This window comes from Chlamydotis macqueenii, chromosome 2, assembly GCF_036417535.1.
Source record: "Chlamydotis macqueenii isolate bChlMac1 chromosome 2, bChlMac1.mat, whole genome shotgun sequence".
Classification (NCBI taxonomy): domain Eukaryota; kingdom Metazoa; phylum Chordata; class Aves; order Otidiformes; family Otididae; genus Chlamydotis; species Chlamydotis macqueenii.
In genome coordinates, this window is record NC_141557.1 from 6,119,151 (window position 1) to 6,144,703 (window position 25,553).

The following is a 25,553-nucleotide window of genomic DNA, read 5'->3' on the forward strand; positions in this document are numbered from 1 at the left end:
CTGTAAGGTCTCAGAGGCACTGCCTGCTGGAACGTTTTGATCAGTGGGAGCCGGGGCATTTCCAACAGACAGGTTTATTAACTGATTTACTGACCACATGAATTTTGCGTAGCTGAAACTATTTAGCTGGTCTCTTTCTCTCCCCTTTCCCCACACCTTCCGATTATGAATCGTTAGGGAACTTTTCTAGTTTTGCGTGAAAACAGCCCCCAGACAGTGCTGCGTTGCCTCTAGTCACACACAACATGACAGATCCTCTCCCTTGCCAAAATGTTCCTTCTGTAGCAAACCATGATATAGGGCAAATGGGACTTGTCCCCTGCATGAGAGATGTTTTGAAAAGGAGATGTAATGCTGTAAAATAAACTTTATGGACCTACTGAAGATAGTTGCTTGTAACTGCTGCTATCTCAGAGAATTACCGCTTGGCTCAAGTGCCACAGAGCCACCAAAGATCCTACTGTGGCCTCTAATAGGGCTGGAGCTGGAGCTTTCTCTAGGGGGTTCTGTTTACAGTCAAGAGAGGATTCACCCTCCAATTCAACAGCAATGTATCCAAGGTACCACTTTAGATATTTCATAGAATTGTCGAATGGTTAGGGCTGGAAGGGACCTTTAGAGGTCATCCGGTCCAACCCCCCTGCAAGGCGCAGGGACATCTCCAACCAGATCAGGTTGCTCAGAGCCTGGCCAACCTGGCCTTGAATGTTTCCAGGGATGGGGCTTCCACCACCTCTCTGGGCAACCTGTTCCAGTGTTCCACCACTCTCAGTGTAAAAAATTTGATCCTAATGTCTAACTTGAATCTACTATTTGACCACCACTATTTTTTTTTTTAATAACGTGCAATAGACAGAAGGAAAACAGCATACTACATAAAGATTACCAACCAAAACCTCTCCCTATTATATGGACTTAATTTGCCAGCTCAAGAGAAAAATGGCTTCTATAAAGAACACTATCCAGGTTTAATGATGAATTTACTTGTTTGAAGGACTTGCTTTATGTTCTTTCCACTGGAGCTAGTTAAAAACAGAAAATGAAGAAGAAAGGAAAGCTCTGAAAGAAACATTTTGCAAAAAAAAACCTTTCAACGTTTGAGCGAGAAAGCTTCAAAAACTTGCATCTGTTCTCCAGCAAGTCAAACTATAGATATTTTTCTTCTCAGTATTTTGCTTTTTTTTTGAGCATTAGCATTTTCAAGTTTGGAACATTTCTTCTTCTATTATTTTGCATTGCCTGTTGAAGTACAAAATTTCCTTAGTACAAAACATCTACCCAAGGACTTCAAGGAACCTAACCTAAACTGATTAACACATATATCCTCACGAGTTCTTGGTAATCATAGAAGATACCATGGCCACTAAGTTTCACGTGAAAGTTAAAGAAAAGCAAAGTAGCTCCCTCTCTTAAGGTATTACAGTGAGAATTTTTTGACTGAGCATCATCCGTGTTGCCTAGATCTCCTCTTTGTGCTTTAGCTCCTGAGTCACCCCTTCCCAGGGACAGAAGGACACACAGAGCAGGTCCTACAGTGACACATTTCCATATAATTCACCAAATAACTCCATAGATAATAGAAGTAGTGAAGCCAGTTTTCCTGCAAATTTGACATCTCTGGTATCTATGGAGAGCCGTGCTCACAATACAGCCTTTCTCTAGGGAAGGCGTTAAGAGGGTTTGCCTTCTATACTGTCTATTTTAATGAAACTTGTAGGAATTAGGTATCTTAACACATGTGTCAAATTTGATTGAAATAGGCCAGCAGGCTTAGTAGGTAGCGAGGGGATATACACACATACATGGAAATCTTAAAAGTTTTACTTCCCATCATATAAATCTTATTTCCCAAGGAAAGAAGGTGAGACATACACCTCCTATATTTTCTTACATGCACATAGATACCTGTTGAAAGGTCAATGTCCATTTATTTCATGTTTATATTTTTGTTTCTGTATGCAGAAACAAGTGTTGTATACTACTTTGATATCCAGTGTTCTGATGGTCTACCAAAAGAAAACTATTCTCAAGATATTTTGGCCTCACTGGAGGCAGAAAAGGGTAGATTGTTTCCTAAAGCTCTATTTTTGCAATATTGGCTGTCTAAATTTGCAAACAGAGACACCATCTCTACACCAAATGGTAAGGCAGCCCTTGGTTTTCATGGTACAGCCAATTACCTTGCTGTGGAATTATTTTTCCCAAATCAGTTTATATATATTTTAGTGCTTGGCACAGATCTTTCAAAAAAAGTGGACCTTACTAAATCATGAGACAAAGACCTCTTTCAGACGCCTGTTAAAAGAATGAGACCTGCATGTAAAGTGATATCCTCATTGTGAATATGTAACGGGATCTCCTTTGCCATCAAACAGAGACCACTTTCCTCTTAAAGAGACTTTCTCAGAAGTGGGAAAAGCCTTTTGCCAATCATTGAGCCGTTCAAATCCAACTCAGAAGATCAACGCTTGTCGATTCCTGACAGCTATCCAGTTACCTTCTTTGCAAATCCACTGAGAGAGGTTTTTAGCCGTGCTCCTGCTGAACAGACAATCCTGTTAACAAAACCTCCTATCCTAGATGTAAAGCCAGGGTTCTCCATCCGAACAGCATCACAACCTAACAGCGCCATGAGGAGCGGCTTATTCCCTCTTCCTTCCAGGTTGTTAAGCTCAGGACAGAGCTCAGACACATCAGCAGCCTGGGTTTATGCTGCCTCTGTACATGCCGTACCTGTTCTGTAGATAAAAAAAGGAACTTCAATTTCCAGTGCTGTCAATGCAGTGACTTTTAATCAGTAAATTCCCTTTCTAAGACAGGCAGGGAAAAAAAAAAGTCCTCATCTGAAAAAAATATCAAATGCCTTTTCAGCCAGAAGACATAAATATAACCAGAAAGCCATTTGGAAATGCTTTCATCTGACAACTGACATGCTTAGGTCATCTGCAGCCCACCCTGTGCTTTTCTCACTAGAGAAATTAAACACTCGGAGAACTGCTGCTGCTTTGAATACTCCTCTTAAATATTTTCTGGCACAGACTCTCCCAAAGGCAGGGGTGGAAGTCTCGCTGCTCAGGACAGTCAAATCTTCCTCTCCTTTTCAGGAGACATGACAGTGGGTACCCCGCGACATGGGTTGAAACAGGTTAAGATTTAAAAATTGTGATTTTTCTCGTGGAAAACTACCTACTGGAGAGGGCCTGGTGTTTTTCTCCTACCTTGCTTTGCTCCTACCTTGCTCATGCACCTGCACTGATCCAACTTGGATCCCCAGTTATGCCCAAGATCCCATTTTTTGTGTGTGTATTAGAAAACCTTTCCTTCCAGTGACAAAGTCCACTTGTCCATGCCACTCTAGACTGGATCTGAGCCCTGGTGTGGTCTGTAAAGGCTGGGTCCTGCCCAGTCATGCTGCGAGGCTCTTCACGTGCCCAGCTCCTCAGTGGAACCCACGGCTCCCGTTGCTCAGCAATGGTCCATTTGGGATGGTACAACACAACCACAAACAAACTCACCTTTGAAGTCTACGTAGAAACCGCCACCCTCTCTGCCGGTGACGGTGATCATAGAATAACACTCTTTGCAGAGGCTCGTGAGTCTGTTCTGGCTTCTTGTTCAAAGTGTAGTTTAACATATTCAAACTAAAATGTAATTCTTTGATGAGGGGGTTCACCCAGCCACTTGTCAATTCAACCCCCCTTAGAAGGCGTAAGAAGCTCTCAGTGACTTCCAGTAAAACTGCAAGCGATAAGCAGGCAGCTCTGGCTGAGGGGGCCTAAATCCAAAATTCTCTTGTTTTCTTGGTTCACCAGAGGACAACTTAACAGCCAGGGCATGGTGCAATGTTGAGTCATATCTACACATCACAGCCGACTGAGGCGTATATATAGCTTTACTCCAAATCTCTGCAAATCCATGCAAAGTCCAAATCCATGCAAAGGTCTTGCTGTTAAGAGTTATCTGAAGCCTGGATGAGCTTATACAGCCAGCAGTGCTGTTCAGAGCCCTGGATTTTGCACAGCAGAGAGGACATGTACGTTGGCAGCTGATGCTGCTCCAGTATGCCTCCCATCACCCCCTCCAGAGAGCAGAAAAACCTTCCCGCAGCAGAAGCACTTGCTGGAGAAAGAGTCCTAACTAACAGGGCTGCAAATTAGCAATCCTCCATAAATACATCTTTCAGGATTGAAGCATTTGTTGAAAGCTGGACCCTAGCCAGAAACAAGCATTTGGTGAGTGCCTAAATTAAGTTAACATTTGCGGCCATGATAGACTTGGTCTAAAACACCAGGACACAATCAGTCAATTGAGTTACAGCATCTTAAACTGGCAAGGTAACTAATTGCTTCTTGTTGCAAGTTAAGCACAATAGCTTGTGTCTCGGTGAAAAAGGAGTAAGCTAAACTGCAGGTCTCGTAAGAGAAATAGGCAAAGAATGTATAAAAGGATAGCTGCAGTATCTCAGCTGACAGGTAGGAACTAGATAAGACCTTCACTACTTTTCACGTCCCTATGTGCTCTGTCCTTATATATATTATGCAAATTTGTGTGATCCTTTCATTTAGAAGCAGTTACATTTCGCTGGCATATGCCTTAGTGCAGATGGAATTGCACAATTATAAAAATGTCCTGTCCTTGATGCCAACGTAGATGGGTCGTGACTCAACCACTCAATAAACCAAGTTCTTTGTATCACTATAACTGCCTGTGTACATCAAAAGTCACACTGTTTTTTCTATACAATGAAAATAGTGTGGACACACCGGCTATGATTTAGGTGTGGAAGTATTTGTGGCCATCTGGGCTGTCTTAGCTTATCCTGTCTGGACCTGGCTGCCACTACAGAGAGGCACAGGTCTCCAGTGGGACACACCTGCCCGACTCATGAGGACATCTCACCTACCCAAGGGCACCTCAAGCGGCATGAAGAGTTGCCTAAGTATTGTATTTAGGAAACTGAACCATGCCCATGGTGATCATTGGTGATGCTGTAAAAGCTGAAGTAGGGGACTAGTTTTACCGCTATTAGCTATACACACCTCAGACCATCTGGTATGATGGTATTTTTTGCTAGATTTTGTTTTCCTTTAAATACTTTATTTCACAAATCTGGCAAAGAACGTAGCATTACAAGGGGGTGACTTGGTCCTGCCAAATCAGCCGTAACCCCTCCGGGAGTCAGGAGAGAGGCTGGTGGAGCCAAGGGTGAGTGGTTCTGTAAGACGGCTGTAACTGCATCCTGAGCCCTCCCAGCCAGGTGGGCTTAACTAGAGATCAGGCCACCTCAACGTCAGACAAGTTTATCTTACTTCACTTTTTTGTTTGCCTGTGAACAATCAAGACTCATCCTAACAGTTTTTCTATAGTCACACTCCTCTCTACTTTTAATGAAAGTTGAGAGTGAGATTTAATCATATGATTCCAGGAGCTAGGAATTTAAGAAAAGTGTAAATAAGTTGACATGGTGGCTATGATGAACTTGGTGTCTCAGCTTTGGACCAGCTCTTCACATCACAAACTTTGTACTCAGGCGTTACATGACAGCTGAAACAAACACTACTACCAGGAGAGCTCGGGCCTATGGGCTACCAAAAATGCTCCTGCCTCATGCCTGAAGGTGCTTGGAGTCCATGAGTTTAAATGCAGAGTACATCTGGCCTTGCAAGCCAAGACTGCATGACAATTTGAGCTTAAATGGAGTCAGGCAGAAGACAGATGTCTCTTAAAGCCAAGCTTCATGGCTTTCTGGGGTGACTGTGAGCCACACCACCAGCCCCCTGGGGCAAATTCAGGGTAATTGTGAGACACAGCAGGTGATGGAGTTACACCAGAGACTGCTTTATTGTCTGCTTTACATACATACAAGGGTTAGAAAAGTCACAAATACTCTGGGAGAGTTGTGCAGTGAAGGCTGTGGTTCACACGACAAAGTTTCACAGCTCACAGTGCCAGCTCAACTGCAAAATCTCCTGGTGCTTAAATGGTGACGTTCACACTCCCTCTCTGGAGGGGACAGAAGGTAATGGTACTCAGCTGTGACTATGACTATGCCAAATACCATTTGCTCATCCAAGATGAGCACAGATGGTCATATTTCCCTCTGTTTATTTTTGCTGAATGGCCTTTTTAGCCTGCCTAGTCTGTGACCTTCTCCTAAAAATGGGTATATACGGTTTTGCTGGGACACTGGGTTTCTTCTTCCTTTAGGAGGCAAAATTGAGGCTCTGCTGGTATAGGCTGCGAGGATACGGGTAGACCACGTAGTTTTTATGCTTTCAGTTTATTCTCTACAGAAATGCAATTGTAGGAGCAACAAAGGCAGCCAGGTACACTTGTGAAGAGGATCCAACTTGCTCCTTCTCAAGTGCAGGGTACGCAGACTGTCAATAAAAGGGCTGGTGAGTTATTGCACTATAATTTAATACATGGCACTCTTCATCTTCAGAGTAAAACTGCATCTCTAATATAAAAAGATATGCTAATCACTACATTTAAATACAAAGGAGAGTGAATCACTAAACAATATTTTAACGTGTCAAAGGTAATTAAAAAAAGGAATTAATAATAATCAAACAGCACCTGCCATCGTGGCCACTGAGGGAAAGGCAGCCTTGGTCGGGTGTGGTGGCCTCTAAGGAGCTTTCAGACTATAGGACAGAGAGCTGGTGGAGTCCAAGCATCACAAGATCTCAGCACTGCCAACCCCAGCAATGTCACTGTGCACTTCACACTGCTTGGAGAGAAGTTCTGCTCCTCATTTAATTTTTAGTTAGTTTAATAAGCTGTTGGCTCCAGTATGGCAAAGGCACTATTGAGAATCACGTCTTCTGCATCTGCTATTGAATAGTTTGAGGCCTTTGTACTGGGTATGTATTGTACAAAGTAGTAAACATATAGAGTGAGAAATGTCTCTTGCCTCAGAAAGCCAACAATCTAAACAAAAAAGAGAAAAGCAGCATCACCTCCATTTTAAAGAATGAGGAAAGAGGCATACAGTGTAGATCTGTACGATCTCTGTGGGACAAGAATTCCTTTCTTGACTGTTGTCCTTGACCATGAAGACAGTAAACCCAAAAAGATTGCCTCAGCAATCACTGAAGTTGCTCCCTAGAGACTGAATCAGTCCTGCTGGACATGACTAGACAAACCATCTGTGCATATAGCATGCTAATGCAAGGGGATAACCATTAAAAGCATCATCGATAAGCCCAATCAGCTGCTCAAGGTGATCACCAGAGGTCTATGGAAGAGCCACAGAGGGAAACTAATCTCCCAGAGCTCCAACATCTTCCAAAATTCCCCCATTTCAGTAGGATTTCAGAGAGTGGAATCTGAAAGAGCACCTGGGGGATCTGACCCACCATATGCCAAGACATCCAGTTATACTCTGTACCACTTTAATGGTTCCTGTTCCTTCCTTATCCCTAACTCCTGACTTGAAAGAAATGAGATGCTGGTTCCAGGCAAAACCTACTTGGTGTGTAAAGAGTGACTCTTTGAGGAGATGACAATGGAGCAATTGATTACAGTCCACATGGTCTGGATGACAAGCAGAAGGAAGATCTCCAGCCACATTGCCTCCTCACTCATTGCATCGTGTGGCTTATGTACATTGACAGGCAGTCTCAGATGATCCCCTCTGGGTTGTGTTGGCCACATAAAGTCCTATTGACTCTGAGACAGTCAGTAAACTTCAGAAGTAGAACCTTTAGCACTTTGTTCTATAGGACAAAGGTGCCCAGATAATTACCTGATTGGACCTGTAAAGAGAGATTAAAGAAAGTCCTGCAGTGGTCCTATCTCCCTCTCCAGTGGCCACCAGTTCACTGTAAGGGCACCCTGAGTCCAACCTCATGACAGATTATCTTGTTTGGAAAACATGGGTCCCTACTGTCCACCTCTTTCCCTCCTAGAAACAATCCTTCAGCTCCGCTGAGACATCAGTTGCTCAGATAGCTACGTCCAGAGGTGCCTGGAGCTCTGGTTTCTCAGCTAAGTCCTCAGGATTAAATGGCAGTAAAGCCAAAATGCTAGTGAGCCACAGGCATTTTCTAACCTCAAATACTTTTATGCCTAAATAAGCACAGAAAAAAAAAATCAATTATGAAAAACAAACACCCTTTGAGAACATTTCCCCATAATGCAATCTCACCATTTGTAGGAGGACCTGGCCTAGACCTCCAGGCTGTCAGATTTTCTCAGGAGCTCAGGTGGGAAATTGCTGTCCTTGCCTCAGAGAAGCTGAATACCTCAATGACCTCTCCCACCTCTTGTCAAAAGATCAAGCCATGATATTGTAAATCCCAATGTACTTCACGTGTGATCCTCCTCAAAAACATTTCTGCACGTAACCCGCTCAAAGTCAACAATCTTCAACAACAATAGATCTAATATTTAGGCGACGATGATCCCTCAATGGCTCCTTCTCTCTGGTAGCTCTCCAGAAAGTCTTCCGCTAGCTTACCGTAATGCATTGTATCCAGGATGGCTCTGACTGGTTACGGCGAGTCAAATATTTAATATTTTTCATTAATACGAAGACTGATGTTGATGAATATTTAAGCCAATACCCTTGCAAGGCCAAACTCAATGCTCATAGTATTTAGAATCTCAATTTGCACTATTCTTGGCCATCATGCTATACTTAACTTTTTTTTTTTTAGTTTTAAACCAATACATCTCAGAGTCATGCAACATCCCTTCAACCATCCGACATACACTTGTGGAGCAAACTTTCCTCTGTTGGGAGTGCTCTGAGCTCACTGCGGCCAGCTTTAGGATCTCCATGGATAATGTCATATGGAGAGCAGGCTGCCAGGAGCTCCCATGGGGCTCAAAGCACAGTGTCATTCTGGTAGCAAACATGGGTTATGTTACTGTGACTGATAATTAGGAAACATACCTCTGCTACACCACAGCAGTCATGTTTAGGTATCACTATGAGGTGTACTCCTCACTTGGTGCCCAGGCCAAGATGGAGAGAGGCAATCAGGACGGTTTAACCATTTGAGGTGCATTTCTCTTCAGTGGAAACAAGAAGGAAAAAACATTGTTTGGTGGCAGCAAGTGGTACAGGCAGCTTTCTCACATGCAGTGAGTGATTTTATTTTAATGAAGGAGAAATTTTAATCTTTTTGATGAGCCATTCAAATTTTTACCAAGGGAAAAACAGCACTGCTCACTTCAGCTGATAGCCTGCTCTGAAAGACCCAGCTGAGATGGATGGCAGCACCAGGCAGAAAGCTATCAGCCACTTTCCCAACGAGCCTCACAAATACTAACCCTATATAAATAAATAAGAGCTTGACTTCACAAAGACTGATCATTTGAAATAGAGACAAAATTGCTCATTCCACAAGCCCCTGCTTAAAAAAATAGGCGGGCAAGAGAAGAATTTAAAAAAGATTAATGGATGTTGTCACAACCTTCTCTAATGACAAACAAGGCTGTCAGGCCAGGTCTCTGGCCCAGATCATTCACAGCATAGCTTAGATTTGGGCTGGGAAAACAAATGCTCACCTGTCATGGCACTGCGGTACTTTCATTCGAGTCCCTATAAGTGCCACTGATTTAGGCACGGGGAGATATTCTGAGTGGTTTTATCATCAACAGCCAAGTTAACTGTGCTTCTCTCTCTTTCCAGGATGCTGCACAATCATCCCTCTTTCTATAACTTACTCCATGTCTCTTCCCTGCCAAGAGGATGAAATGCATGGAAGGGAGCACCCCCCTCTTACCCAGCCCTTTTGAAACCAAAGCAACACCGGGGATGAATCCAGTCTCGCGTGGCTGGAACAAGGGCTGGGTCTATGCCAGAAGCCCATTAGATTAGCAAACATTCCCTTGTGCTCGCTCCATTGGCTCAGCAGGCAGGGAGTTAGCAGGCATCTACTTTCACAGCATGTTTCTAGTTTGGGGGAAAAAAACATCCACATGTCCTAAGGTATTACATCAAATATAAATGGCGTGAGGGCTCCTGCCATTTTGTCGAGCTCCTCACCGATTCCCACAGCAGACAGTGAGGAGGGAGATTAAGCAAGGATAATGAAGAGCTGTAGTGACAAAAAAAAATAAAAGAAGTCAGTGATTTCCTAGACAAAAAAAAAAAAATAAAAAAATGGTGATACTCTTCCAGGCTGTCCATGTTGCTGTTGACAATTCTAGCACAGAGTACACATCTTCATAGAAAAATCATAGAAAGTAGGGCTGGAAGAGATGTTGACCATTCCGCTTCCCAGAAATGTGATCAGTTGCACTCTCTTTTTGTAGATAATTCTACAAGTTACATAGTCCTTAATATCAAGATCAACACTAATGTCATGGCGTTGCAGCACTGCCACCAGACTGAGAATTGACTCACATTTTCTGTGTCTCTGGAGCTGTCTGTAGGCTGCCTTCAGACTCAGGTAAGTGCCGCTGTACAATTTGTGTCTGGTAAGAGCAATGTGTCTGGAGATCATCTTCCCATCTTTTCCCCCTACTATGTCCAACAGAGAGTTATTTGGGCACAGAGGCGAGTAGAGAGGGTGCCACGAGTGCCTTGAAGAGATGTGACTCCATTCTCAGAGCACTCTAGTAGGGACACTATCAAATCTACCCTAGGTAGGAGGTAGATTTGATACCTATAGGGGTTACTTACCCTATAGGTTTGTTCAAGAAAGGGCTGGGTTTGCCCCAATGGATACAGGTCAATACATGGTTTATGAGCACACTATTGCACCCTGGGGTGCCCGGGAACCAGGCCTCTAGCACGGGAAGTCACAGTTGAAGTACCAGGTTCAATATTCCCTGAGCACCTAAATCATCCAAACCTACAGGACAATTCCTATGTGATTTGTTTGGTGGATCCTAACAAATTCCCAAACTGACAGACAAGGATTTCACTGGACTCAAAGCAGATTTTTCACTATTTCATTTACAAAAAGGTTAATTTTTAAAATTGTTTGTTTCCGTGCCACTGCTGTGCCTGAATGGATTATAATGAGGGCTTGTGATACGTACAAGTACAAATGGGCTTGCTTAAACAGAGCAATACTGATTAAATAATAATGCATCCATTTGAGTCTCATTTTGTGACATGTTGTCGTAGTTCAGGCCCGATCAGGACCAGACTACGCAGTCTCTCTCTCACTCCCCCCACCTTCCGAGAGAATAGGGAGAGAAAATATAAGGAAAAACGGCTCGAGGTTTGAGATAAGGACAGGGAGGAATCCTTAAAGTTACCGTCACGGGCAAAACAGACTCGACTAGGGGAAAACTATTCATTTATTACTACGAACAGCAGGATAATGAGACAGAGAACAAGATAACCTCCCTCCACCCCTCCCTCTTCCCAAGCTTAACATTATCTCTACTACCTTCCCCTCCCTGAGCGGCACAGGGGGGAAAAGGGAATGGGGGTCGCGTTCAGTTCATCACATGTTGTTTCACGCCGCTGCTTCATGGCTGGGGGAAGAACTCCTCACATTCCTCCCCTGCTCCGTTCTGGGGTCCCTCCCATGGGCCACAGTCCTTCGTGGGACTGCTCCGGCGTGGGTCATCTCTTCCACGGAGTTCAGTCCCTTCAGAACAGCTGTCCCAGCGGGCCCTCCACGGGCCACAGCCGCTTTCAGGCATCCACCTCCCCCGGTACGGGGTCCTTCACGGGCTCCAAGTGGATCTCTGCTCCTCCGTGGACCTCCATGGGCTTCAGGGGGACAACCTGCTCCACCATGGTCGTCACCACAGGCTGCAGGGGAATCTTGGCCAGGAGCCGCATTACTCCTCCCCCTCCTTCTTCACTGACCTTGGCGTCTGCAGCCATTCCTCACAACAGGCTGGTAGATGTCTCTCAGGATCTTTTTTTACATCTTATTCACTTCTCATCTCCTTTTCACTTCTTGCAGCCGGGCTGGACCGAGTCAGGCCCAGTCGGCTGCCTGGCGAGAGGCCAGAGGGTGAGGCCTGCAAGGCCCATGAGGCCTGCGCCTCCCCCTCTGCGCCTCTGCCCCTGCTCAGCTTCTTCACATCTTCTCTTCTCTCTTTTTTTTTCCTGTTTTCCCCTTCTTAAATACGTTATCGCAGAGGCGTTATCACGGAACATTCTGCTACCAATCGGCTCGGCCTTGGCCAGCAGCAGGTCCACCCTAGGCCCGGCCGAGTCCACTGAACAAAGGGGAGCGACTTCTAGCAGTTTCCTACAGAAGCTACCACCTTAGGCCCCCCCTCACTAACAAAACCACGACACGTGTCCAGCTCTGTTAAGTATTCCCCTGCATACATAATTGTCCTACTCCATCCCAAAAACTTCAATAATTGAGTTTTATTTGCTGAAGAGTAAAATATGTATCAGGACCTCTAACACGTCACCCTCCATTCATGCTGTGGAATTTGGCACACCTAAGCTACAGGATGTTGTCTGCAGGAATCCACAGAGATGCTTGTGATCCCAAAGTGTTTTACCTCTCAGGTGAGACTGATCTCCTTCCCAGAGACGTTCATGGTCATCTTGTGCTTGAGGCAAAATAGGAAATTTGCATTCAGGCTTTGCCTTTGCCACAAAGAACTCCTCTCTCTCTTTCTCTGATTTCTTTAGCTGTAAAACAATAATAACACACATATCTCTCTCCCAGCTCTCTCTTGTCTTCGTCTTACCTTAAGCAGTAAGCCTTTCCAGAAAGAGACTGTTTACAGGCTGGCTAAAACCAGGAGACAGGGATATTCACCATGGCTTACAGGTGCAAGCTCCATTTGGGTGACATTGTAGTGTCACTAAGTAGCAAAAGTGTCTTCTGGCTCCATCGTTACCTGAAATGTAACGCAAGCTTTACTAAATAGATGTGCAACTTGGTATGGAAATCCCTGGGCTCCTTCCAAGCTCGTCTAGTCTAATCACAGCCAGACTTCATATGCAGATAGGTTCATCATGTATTTTTTAAATAACAAAATAATACCATGTGTCTCATTTTACATTGCCAGATTTTGTTTATACTCCAAGACAGAATTTATCATTTATATACATAAGCATGATTTCATGGATGTTTCTTAACCCTGGGCAATTCTTCTGTGCCTAGAGGGGTTATCAGTTACACCAATCGTTTCTCAGTTACAGGTCAGACTCCTGGAGACCACCATGCTAGTAGTTCATATTTAGGTGGCCTTTGAGAGCTGATGTATATTGCTGATCAGCTAAGCCAGTCAGGGTGGAATTCATTTAATACCTTGAGAGAAACTGAGTTCCTAACGTCAGCTAGCAGCCTAGGTTTCTCCCTTGCACGCCTATACACCTCCAGAGGATGGGCAGCCTAAAACCAGCATCTAAGCTGGAGGTCTTGTTGTCATAACTGCTCTCACTTTTGACTGAAGAGGAACCTGGTTAGCTGTCCAGGCTATGTCCCTTATTTTCATGAGGCTAAAGTCAGAGTTATCTTCATCTCATCAGCATGACGTCTTCAAGCCCAGATATGGACATGAAGCCCAGACACGGACATGAAGCACAGCTGGCTGCTCTAGGACTGGCTTCCCAACTGCAGTACATGCAGGATGACAGATGCGTTCATCTTAGGGGGATGTGTGGAGTCAAGAGCTCCTGTTGATGGAGGAAATGAGAACACCAAGCTTGGAACCCCAAACTCATGCTTCCCCAGATTACTGTGTCTGCATTTGGGGAGTCCTTTACTACAAGCAAAAATTATGCAAGAACAGATTGGCCACCTGAGATACCGAGGATAAGGTTTGCCTCTCCCACCACACTTCCTGGGACTTGCTCCAGCTGGAACCCAGAAACACAGAGCTCTTCCCAAAGGTGAAAAACAGCAGAAGAAAAGCCCTATGTCATCTCCTTCAGAGATTTACTCCAAAACACAGCTTTGCTCAGCAGCTGCCACTCATGTTCAGATACAGCTAAGGTCAGTGGGATTCATCTTGAGAGGCTTGATTTGCGGAAATGTTGAGCACCACCATCTACTATAGGGAGTGTGGCTACTCAGCATCTCCAGAAAACAAGATCCCATATGCCAACACATAAAGCATAAGTGAAAAAATACCCAGTTACAGCATCAAACACATCTCCCCTGGGCCTGCCCTGATGTCTGTTGCTATTACAGCTGAAGGCTTTGCTTCAGCATTTATCTGACAGAAAGAGTCCATTACCCTGAAGAAATAGTTTCCTCCTTTATTGATGTTATCACTTTATTGAGTTTTATATTAGATATTTTGAAATATTTACCAACAGGGTTACATATTACTGTATTTTTAACCAAACTGTGTTGGAGGTACAGAAGGTACTGCAATGCTGGAGGGCTGGGATGTACACTGCTCTGCTTCCCCCCTCCTGGGTGTTCCCTGGGCATGGTGCTTAGCCTTTCTTGGCCTGATTCACCACTTTAATGATGGGATGGAAAGGGAGAGAGTATTTTCCTCTGGGTCTTGGTGGTTCAGTGGCAATCTGCTTCTTCTCCCCACCACCACTGCCATCATAGTGCTAAGACAGAGGAGCAGGAATGAGCGTTAGAGACATTTCGGCTCAGCTGATAATATTTTACAATGATACAATAACAGTCACTCATAAAACAGTTCCTGCACCATAAAATTTACAGTGTAAAGCAGACATATAAAAGGAACAAAATGGGAATAATATAATGATGGAAGCACACAGAGTAGGGAAGCTGTTGACCACAGCCACTCAGCCGTGCATGGGCAGAGGCGAGAACAGGTCCCAGCCTGGGAATTTGCCATCCCTGCCCAGCACCCTACAGAAAACTTGCCTCTCCAGCAGTCCTTCTCCAGGAACAGTTATTTCTCTATTTACCGTGATGCTTCCATATCCAATATAAGCTTTATCTAGCAGGCAGCCGCTATCATCCAGAAAGGACTTACTTTCTCCAGGATATCCAAGGTCTACATCCATGGCAATTACAGTCAGCTGAGTGTAGACAATAGCCACACTTATCTGAAAAGCTGCAACACTGGCAGTTAATGCACACTGAGTTAATCACTGGCATATTTGTAGACTGCCAAGTGTATAATAGCGCGATAATGAATTTGTATGGCTGGGCCTATAAAAACTTTGCTTTTTATACTGAGGCATTTTAATTGACACAGAAATACATTTTAAAAGAGAAAGCAGGCTTGATGAGGTCAGCTTAAATTCCTTGGTATAATTACCAAGTCCATTGAACACAAATCTGAAATCATTTAGGTTAAGTTAATAACTTATGCCTTTAGTTTATAAGCACCACATTACATTCAGGCAGCTCAGATCTTGGCTTTGCTAAAGTGGCCTGGCCTTTAATAAATTCCTCCCCACGTTTTTCATGTTATAGTTCTTTTACAATCACGGTTTTCAAATGGCAGTGTAGGAACAGTGTGTTTAAATCACCATAAATTAGATATTTTTTTTTCTGGCTATAGCACCTTTATTGTAAGTTGCCAACTTTTCTTTCAGCCATAAAGGTTATTACAGGCGCAGATCGGAAATGAAAAATACGCCATGTGCCGTCTGCGAATGTCCCATGCCGGACCCCTCCTGGAGTAGAAGCACTTTCAGAGTTTTCGAGGGCAGTTCAATCCAAGGAAGTATTTTTTATCAGCTTGATTAAAATGACCTTCACATTTACCACCTCCGTAGATGGACAGACTTGTATTTCATACAGGACAGACTTATATTTATACAGCTCTGCAGCATAGGGATGATCGCATCTACAAGATGGTATTCAAGTTAGATCAGTCTTTCCTGCATCAGACAGGAGTCTTCTTAAAGCTTGTAAGAGGGGAAAAAAAAATGTCTATATCATCCATTGTCCAAGCTGGTGTTAACCACTAGGTCACACAGTTCTCGGGAGGTTGGTTACCATCACATGATGGGTAAGAAACTCTCCTACTGCCTACTGCTTGCGCTGCCTTTCAGTTAATTGGAGTGACGCGGGGGGTCTGAAGTGTCCAAGCAACAATGGTAATAAATATGAAGGAGCTTGTTGGCAACCCTGTAACAGGAGAAAAGGCTCCTCTTCTCCTGAGCAGCCTGGGAAGAGGCTGTGGGAGACAATTTTCAGAAAACTTGCCTCATCAAAGCACTTAGTGTGCAGGGGGCTTTGGGTTTCTCCATTTATCACATAGAACACGCCTGTTGCCGGACTGAGGGTAGGGGACGGGCAGGGTAAGCATCTCCACTGTCCATGTTGGGATGTGGGATCTAGAAGAAGCTCCTTGGTGTGCCGAGAGGCAACCGCCTCCTCGCACCTCATCTCCCTTCGCCCTCTTCCCTCCTCCCCAGCCTCCCTCCCCTTGTGCAAATCCATCTTTCCCAAGGATGTCAGAGGATCCCTGCACGCAGTATTGAGATAAGCAGCAAATAATGCCGGGAGGAATTTGCTGAGCCAGCTGGTCTTTTGCACCCTGTAGGATGCACAGACCAAAGAGGCGTCTGCCACACATGTCACACAGATGAAGCCAACTTTGCATTCAACAACTGCACCAAACAAAAGATAAAAGCAGCTTCAGCATAATAGATCATTCAAAGGGGCTCCAAATCCACGCTCCCTCCTCTCCTTTTGTACCCTCTCTCCAGGTTGCTTAGCAAAAGCTGATTTTTATTTCCAATTAAAGGATTCCAGAGCAGCTTTTATTTATTATTTATTATTATTGTGTGACCACTTTGAATCACACTGCTTCATTTTAGTTTTTTAATCTAATCAAAAAACTGCAGCACACTCAATTCCTTCCTGCAAAATGTTCCTGGGTTTTGTTTAATGTTTTGCATAGCTAAGTTCAGGTTTTTGGTGTATTTTTAACTGGCTCCAGGTCCGTGCCTGAATCACCACCCGTCCCACCAGCAGACAGGAGAAGGGCAGAAGAAGCAAGAACTCCTCTCTAGCTATGTTCCTGCAATCTGCTTTTCCCAGAGATATACTGGTATTACAGAGGAGTCTACAGAGCATATTTAATGTGCACAGGCTGACACTAAGACAGCAGCTTGAAATGCAAGGAAACACCAGTACAGTAATTGCAGCATCTTGCGGCGGTGCTCAAAATGCTGCCGCTCTCCTGACTGCCAGCCAAGGAGGATGTACAGCGAAACCCTCTCCTCGTGGGGCCAGACAAAGTGACACATTGTTACGGAGCAGTGACAAAGAAAATTCTTTTAATTCTGTGCAGTGTGAGCATTCAAATTCCAGCTCAGAGTTTGTGCTGTTTACATAAGGGATGAAATGAGCACCAGCCGCTGGAGCATTTGTGGAGTGCTAAGGAGATGCTGTTTCCAGAGAAGGACATTTTTCAGAAGAATCCGATGGCAGAACAATGCCGAAGTCCTATCAAGTGACTCGTGCGAGCTTGGTTCTCCAATCTAATCAAAGCATTTGAAATTCCAGTGGTGCTCTCGTGCAGGCTACGTATGTATTCACAGGGCTTGCTGTGCTCCAGCAGGTTCTCGTTCGAGACCCAAGAAAAGAATCTGCAAAAATTGTTAACCAAGCCCCCCAGCCATGCAGGTGGATGAAATAACCTGAAAAGCAGTGCTTTTAATGGTTTGGAGACCAAAGGGCTCTGTGGCTGCTACAGGCAGTACAGAAACAAGAAAGGCAGGGTGATCTCTGCCCCTCAGTGCGTCCAACAAGAGGCAGGAGGAGGAAGGAGCAGGAGGAGGACTAGGGGCCAGAGCAGGTCTCCACAGAATTGACAGAGGTCAGCACAAGCTGGGAGGATGGCTCGTTGTTGATGGTGTTGCACAGGACAGACCTTCCGTCTGGCAAGAGCCACAGAGCTGCCTTACAGCGAGAAGCGATGCCAGCAATAAAAAAGGGTTAAGAATTGGTCCTGTGCCCTTACCAGCGCATCACATGTTGCCACAGGGTATTGTGCTCGTTGGAAAGTGCTCTGGTGACTTGGGAGCACTTTCATGGCTGAAGCAGGGCCCATCATCATCGGGGAAGGCAACCTGATCGAGGAGCAGGCCCTCATCGTCAGCGGGTATCCAGAAAATATTGTGCCAGAGACTGAAGAGGTGGAGCCCAAACCAACGGTCATCGGTACCAACAATATTTTTGAAGTTGGATGTTATTCCCAAGCAATGAAGGTAGGAGACGAATCCAAAGGTAAAAGCTCAGCTTATCATCTTGTACGTTATTCCCAAGCAATGAAGGTAGGAGACGAATCCAAAGGTAAAAGCTCAGCTTATCATCTTGGCTCTTGTGAGATTTTGTCCACATGTCCCAAGTCGCACGGAAGCAAAACTCCCACTAGGAGCCTCAGAGAGCAGGTCAGCTTGCCGCATTCCTGTGCCAGGCTCTACAGCAAGGTCAAAAAACAGACCTGCTCTTATTTTAGATTTTAAAAAGCAAAATCTCACTTATCTTCCATTCCTGCAGTCAGATGAGGAAAAGCATTTTGGATTCGATTGCTAAGATGATGACTGCGTCACTAATGTTTAAGGAGTGTTCAGTGGGGAGGGGCACTGCTCTGATGGAGATGGGTAAGGTGCAGTTCTATGGATGAGGGTTTTGGGTATGAGTCTCAGAGGCTACAGAGTCCTATATATCATTTTAGAAGAGGGGCTTAGGTAAGTGGGCTCAGGTTTCAATGGCAATTAAAATTTTCAGAAATATTTCAGGTGCCAAGTTGCATGTTGGGATTGCTAAATGCAATCCCACCCCTTGTAATGTAAGATAGAGTGCCAACGAAGTAGGCTAACTCACAGAATAAAATGGGATGTCGGGATCAGATACAGGAAAAGGCAGCCTCATCACGGATGATGTGTGAGCTTGTGCCTGTGCTTTCACCCTACAGCAAACACAAGGGGATTTGGACAGGCTGAGTTCTTGGCAAAAGGGAGTCTGGCACCACTTCTATCTGGGGTGAAATTGGCCACAACTGTCAAGGAAATGAATCCTTCTGGAACCAAGAAGTGAAAATACAATATTTTCCACAGCTGGAGATGTGCTTTAAGGAAAGAAAAAAAAAAATCAACACTTTCTATTTCCATACTTTTCTTCCACAATCCCTTCATGATCAGAAGAGAGTGGGCTGAATACGTTGCAGCAGATTACACTGCCTTTATTTTAGGACCCATAAAATATACTGTAATTTTCCCGAAGAATCTTGTTATCACAGAATTGGAGCCTAATTTGGCATACTCAGAGATTTCTGTTGGTCAGAAAAGATTTGACTAAATGTCTGAATCTTTGTCTACGTATCTGAACTGTACTTGTCAAGTACAGTTAAAATACAGTTCATGATACAAAGGAGGGTCTCCTCCTGCCTTTTGAAACTCCTATTTCACATTCTGAAAAGCCCTTCCAAGCCCAGGTAATTAATTTTTTTTAGAAAAAGATTTCCAGAGGTGCATTTACAGACAGCTAGAGTTCTGACAAGCTACAATCACTCACAGCAAGCCTACTGCAAAGTTTTTTACTTTCTCTTTTTTTTTTTAAGGTTCTTAAAGTTTAAAGTTTTATTACAATTCTTATTATGAGCAAACGTTGTGCAAAATCTTCCAAGATCCCCAAAATCCACATGCTAACAGTTTATTTTGAAGGCCAGAAGGCATCATTACAGTGATCCTTTCATTTGACCTCTTCTATAACCCAGGCCAGATGAACACCTTTGACTCCAACACCTCAAAGGAACATCCGCTTACAAAATTCTTGGTTTGTTCTGAGACATATGGAGACGTTTTCATGAAAACATGCTAAGACAGGGGTAGGGAGCAGGACGGAGAGGCCAACCACTGGGCAAACTGTCTGGGATCCAGCCACTGATTTAAACCCAGCATCACTAGGGCCTATGAAACAGCAATAGTTTAAATTCTTTAAAGATAGTATCCTGGGCTGGGCTTTTTACTGTTCATTTTACAGTTCTGTTTATTACTTATATGACACAAACAACTGAAAAATTCAAGAAACAGGAGATAATATTCCCTGTGGTGCTGTTTATCACCTTGGGGAAAACAATGAGAATTATCATTGTGTTATACTATGTAACATAAATTTATTATATGGTAATATCAACAGCCTTGAAGATAAGTTGGTATCTGTATGCTGATGATTTCTCCCACTCTTTCACCTCCAGAGTAGTTACAGCAATTTTTGAGAACTTGGAATATCCAGGGGATATTCAAGTCAGCATAATGTTATTTCTGTCTCTCTTGAATGTGTTTCAGGTCTTGTTTAGGGTTAAAAAACTACTTTTTAGGAATATCCTCCAGAGATCTGCCCAGAGGTGGGATAGCCATGTGTGGCATGGCATGTGGGAGAATATCGGCAGGTATCTAGAGAACTTCCAGAATTTTAGTCCTGAACAACTGAGGTTCACTCATGAAGTGACTGAGTATTTGAAGAAAAAAAATGCTGTGGCTGTTCTAAAGAGGCACAACTTACTGTGCTGGGCCCTGGCTAGTATCTACGAAATACTGCAGCACCCTCAAGGGAAAGAGAGGGAAAACAGACTAGCCAGCATTGTAGCTATTCAAATCCCAGCAACAGGCACTGCAGCTGAATTGGAGAATGAACCTGTGCTGGTATCAGTTTCCCCTGCCTCAATGCATGCTATACTTCAATCCTTTCTATTATAATGGTTACGTCTCAGAGTGAGAACTATTCAACTACTTAATGACCTAAGGCTTGATCCATAGTACGGTGAAGGCATTCAGATATAGTCCCTAACGTGTGATAAGCCATATAGCCAGCAAAAGGTATATCAAATTCCTATCTTACAGGAATTATTCTTTCCTTGCTTTATAACAAATGGGATTACACAGAAAATTCTACAAGGAACACAGTAAAACTCTGCTTTCTGCATGTTTTTCTAACTTGAAAACATATCCATTGAATTGCAGTGCCATACTGCACTGAAGCAAAAAAAAAATTATAATTTGGGGAGCTGAAAGCCTACCTGTCTTCTCTTTGGAAACAATCTTTTTACCAAGCTGAGGAATTCATAAAACTCACAGCTGCTTTTGATGTGTTGCACATCAGAAGTCTCAATTCTTTTCTTGTGGGGCTCCATTCACACCCAGGAGCAGGAACGGGTCATGTTTGTTCTAGGCAAGAGCCATTTTAGGGAAATTTGGCTGCTTCGGATATTTTGAAGTTGCCAGAAACAGCTCAAAACCAAAACAGTAGGAGAAATAGCCAGAGGATATTTTGACAACTCTTACACTTTTTTTCTTAATAATTGACTGGGGAGGTCCGAGTGCAACACCATAAATCAGGACCCAACCCACCAAAGTCAGCACAGTTTCACCAGCATTCAGACTCCGCTCAGTGAGGAGGATGCATGGTTACTCCATTTCCAAGGACTGACAGCCTGTGAAGGATGCCAGTCAAAACCACGGTAACAATACAGAGGGTAAAGCACGGTGACATGTTCTCAGCTAGTCAGTGTAAGGAAACCAACAAAAATACAAAGGGCGGAAAACAGTCTTGGCACAGATGGGCTCTTTTGCGTGTTGCTTTCCACACATAGAGCAATTTAATCTTGAGTCAGCACGAGTTAGCAGAGGAATGACAGGTTGTTACAATTACAAGCTGCTTTGGAAGTATTACTATCAGTGCTGCCGCTATTTATGTTTAGTATTGTTATTGATGCTATTAATACTGCTTGTACAAGCTTTAAATGTTACTGTACCCATGTAAATAGCATCTGGATTAACAGTTTAGAGAACAACACGACGCGAAACAGATTGATGGCTGGAGAAGCAGCATTCATTGGGTCATATTTCTGGGTTACATTCCTGCAGATGTTGTGCATTCATACTACAGGAGTCAACGGAAGGCTTTTCTAAATAAGCACCCTGGGATCTGGCTTGCGAAAGAGGACATGATGCTGTGACTTTTTTTTTCCCTGCCTTTGCAAGGAGAGATTTGTTACCAGATCACAGTGGCAGAACTGACCACAGAAACTCTAAGCCTCAGTCCTTCTAAATTAGCTGCAAGGAAACATTATCCAAGAATTCAAACCAGACCTCACTTGGCAACTTGTTTGTATTATTTGTGGTTTCTGACTTAACACCACAAGCCACGCTTTGCCCCAAACTCCTTTAATCACACTCATAGCTAGGGGCTCAGCAGAGACCTGAGCCTTGCAGTACTGAACGCAGAGGAAAAGCTGATACATGCTCCACAGATTGTGTATAGTCTAAAGGGATGATGTGAAAAAGGAGACTGCAATCTACCTTCTCTATATAGCAAACCCCTGAGGGACTTGGATAAATGTTCACTTTAACAGGATTGTCACTGCAATAAACTTTTTGCAAGTCACTACCTCAGATGTATGAAGAACCATCCCATTTGAACCTAATACTATCATGGCATACTGTTAGAAGCCCCCTCAAAATCTCTGGGGCTCTCCTCACCAGCTGCCTCCCAAGCCACCCGGCTGCAGCACATTCCCCCCTCCCATGGGATGTGATAGCACAAGCAGACATGCAGCCTGGTCCCCTCTGGGTGACCTGGAGATGCACTGGGATACTGGCCACAGAGGAGAAGGTTCAGCTACTTCAACACAGGTGCCTAATGTCATGTTAGGTGGTGTATTCTGGCCTCCTGTTTCTACCCCAGGAGGGTGCAGGTCTCCTAGAAGCCCTGCATCATAGCTGTATTTAGGGAATTGAATTCTACTCTAAGGGAAGGACCCAGTGCTCTAGGTTTAAAGATCACTGCATCCTGCATCAAGGTGCCAGGAGGCACATTGACATCATCATTTTAGTCTGGAGCAGACGTGCACTTTGGAAGTGAACCCTCTTATGATCCTTGCTTACCATGCTTCCATTGAGAACAAGGTGCAGGCACAAAGCACTGGAAGGGAATTCCTTCTCAACTAAAGAGCCCTGGAAGATGGTCATTGGGAGCACACCTAGTAAAGTCCTACTGCTAATGGATATTCAGGAGTATTTCTGGAGTAAAATGCAAAAACATAGTGAGGATTAGGTAACGGAAAGTAAAGGAAACGGCGCTGAACTGAGCTGTTGACAAGAGAGTTCAGAGAGAAAAAAAGGCTGTCTCTGTCCTGTTCCCCAATCTGCTGGTGGGACAGATAATTCCCTAACACATCTCCCCTGATCTGGGTTGCAATCCTTACAGGGATGCCACTATCCTGATTTATTTAGGGTTTATTTGAGATCAGGACATTGAGTTCATTGTCTCTAGTCAATATCACACCAGGCTATCTACCCCTGCCCCAAGCCACCAAAGTCCCCCTCATGCCAAACAAAGCCAACAGGAGCTGATCCTACTCATCAAAAAGCAAAGGTTGCTTTTTTTTAAAGGTAAAGCTTTCCTTCCTTCCTGCCTGGGAATTGCAGACTTTAGAGAAAAGCCTTTCCACATGCTGAATCTTGCATTAATATAGTTTATATTAATATGTAGATGAGGTTCATCCCTGGCCCATCACTGGGACTAGGTGACAGCAGTCCACTGGTTTTGAGCTGTGGTGTGGTTTTGGCTGTTGGGTTCCCATGGTGTCTACGAAGGCCCAGTAGAGATAGAAAAGGACTCACTTACTCAATATTTAAATTACAATTTTAAAAGACATGAGTAAAATGCTAGAAACTCTGCATGTTAAACACAGCACGCATTAAGAAAAATGAGATAAAATACAGCTGCTGTATGCAAGCTGCTCTTCAAGCAAGTTTCCTCTGACAGCAAGAGAAAAAAAAATGATCTTTTGCTGCTGAGGTTGTAGTAAACAGGGGCTTGTAAAAGTGCATTAAGACTGCTTTGTTCCTTTGGTTTATAAATGGGAAGAGCAGCCCCAGGTAACTGCTCTCGGTCACAGGAAGCCTGTGGGAGCTTGCAAGTGAAGCCAGCTCTTTGGAGTTGAAATGTAGTACCTGAAACCCAGGGCCAGTTCCACTAAATGTCCCCTCCTTTATTTATCGAGCATTTATCCTGGCCATGTTTCTAGGGAATGGAAAACTCCTCTGGAGAGGCTTTTTCAAGCAATCAACATTAAAAGTTAAGCATCTTAACTTCACACAGCGGAGTTTTCCCCATGATCCGAATGTACATGCTAAACCCTTTTATTCTCTGTTGTACATTGATTATATTCACTTCAGTGGCAAAAGGTAAAAAAGTAATTTCCAGCTGCCGTTGCCCAACTTTTATGATATTTTATGTCTATCACTGAAATACACACAATGACCCATTTAATTTTACATTACAGGCATTTCAAGAGCTATCATCACCAGATTGTGTGATCACCTCATCAAAATTAGCCATTAGAGGGAGAAAGTTGCTTCTTAAAATGTGAAGCCTGCAGGCAACACAGAAAGCCACCTTACATATTTGAAAAAGACCAATTTTTAACTGGTTTTTAAACCTGTAGCATCAATAGGCAGATTTTACTGACATTGGGGAATACTGAATTCTTGGCCTGAAAAGCAATGGGAGATGAGCTGTATGGTTTTAAATAGACACAATGCAAGCACTGAAGCATCCCAGTGAAATGTCTACTGTAGCGTATGGTCTCCCACAGCAGGTGCAATCAGGAGCTTTGGAGAAAAGCAGTCAGTACAAGGGAACCGACTCATGCATATGAGACTGATTCAGCGTGTCCCAGCTGTGCATTACCTGTGTCCCAGGCACATAAATCCCTCTGCATGGACATGTCTCCCCATCCAGAATCAACCTGACTGAGTTTCTTTAAGACCAGGTATTTCACTTCTATTTAAAGGAACCTTCTTGGTGCTCTGTGGTTTTCCTGCTTTCAAAGCATTTCTTCTCATTCTTTGAGTTGCTCATTCTGGTGAAGTATTTGAAGCCTGGTGAGATGTGACTGCATGCCAGCAAATTGCCCTGTAGAGCATCTGGCACTGGCATCAACTAGAGGAATGGGCTGATGCCAGAGTAGACCTATTACCTGGCATCTACATGAGTCTCTTAATCTTTACATGAAGCAGCCGCTACCCATGGGATAAAGTCATATCTCAGGCTGCTGTGAAATGTGGTGCATGTGCTCCAGAGCCTGGGGTCCAAAGAAAGTAAAGACATTTCCCCTTGCTGGTGTGGAGAAGGGAGACTTGGAAGGAATTTTCTCAGCCTACTGAGTTATGAGGAATGTCTTAGCTGTTGAGTTTCGTAGGGAAGGACTCAAAGAAGATTATGTAAGAGTCAGCCCTGGATGATGACCTTCTGGTGAAACAAAGACTTTTCAAAAATATTATAATCTTTTTATCTCAGTCCAGCTCCCTGCAGCAGTATTGTTTTATGGCACCTAAAGAGCAAGCTCCTAACTTCAGTAATGCCATGATGTGCCACTGGAGGTACAATTGGTTTACTCATTCCAAAGAAAAACCAGCACAAATCCCTCTAACATACAGAACGTCCCACTTGCAGAATTTGGTCATAGATTAATTTTACTCTTTTTTGTACCTAAGCTTGAATTACTCTCTGAGCAAATGAGTTTATTTTCGAAATCTGAGTGGAGTGGGTCACAGTTTACTTTCTGGAATATAAATAATTTGTGTTCCAGGTGATGCACATATGACTGCTTGAACAACTGCAACAGATAACAATTGTTTCCGCTTCTTAATCTATTGGGGGTTTTTCTTTTATTTTTTTTTAAATACCCATGGGCAAGGA

The 25,553-nt window shown here is 43.8% G+C and overlaps 1 pseudogene; it reads left to right on the forward strand.

Moving 5' to 3' along the window:
- Window positions 1-17,875: 17,875 nt before the first annotated feature.
- LOC147601575 (dynactin subunit 6 pseudogene) lies at window positions 17,876-18,884 on the forward strand (annotated as a pseudogene).
- Window positions 18,885-25,553: the final 6,669 nt, after the last annotated feature.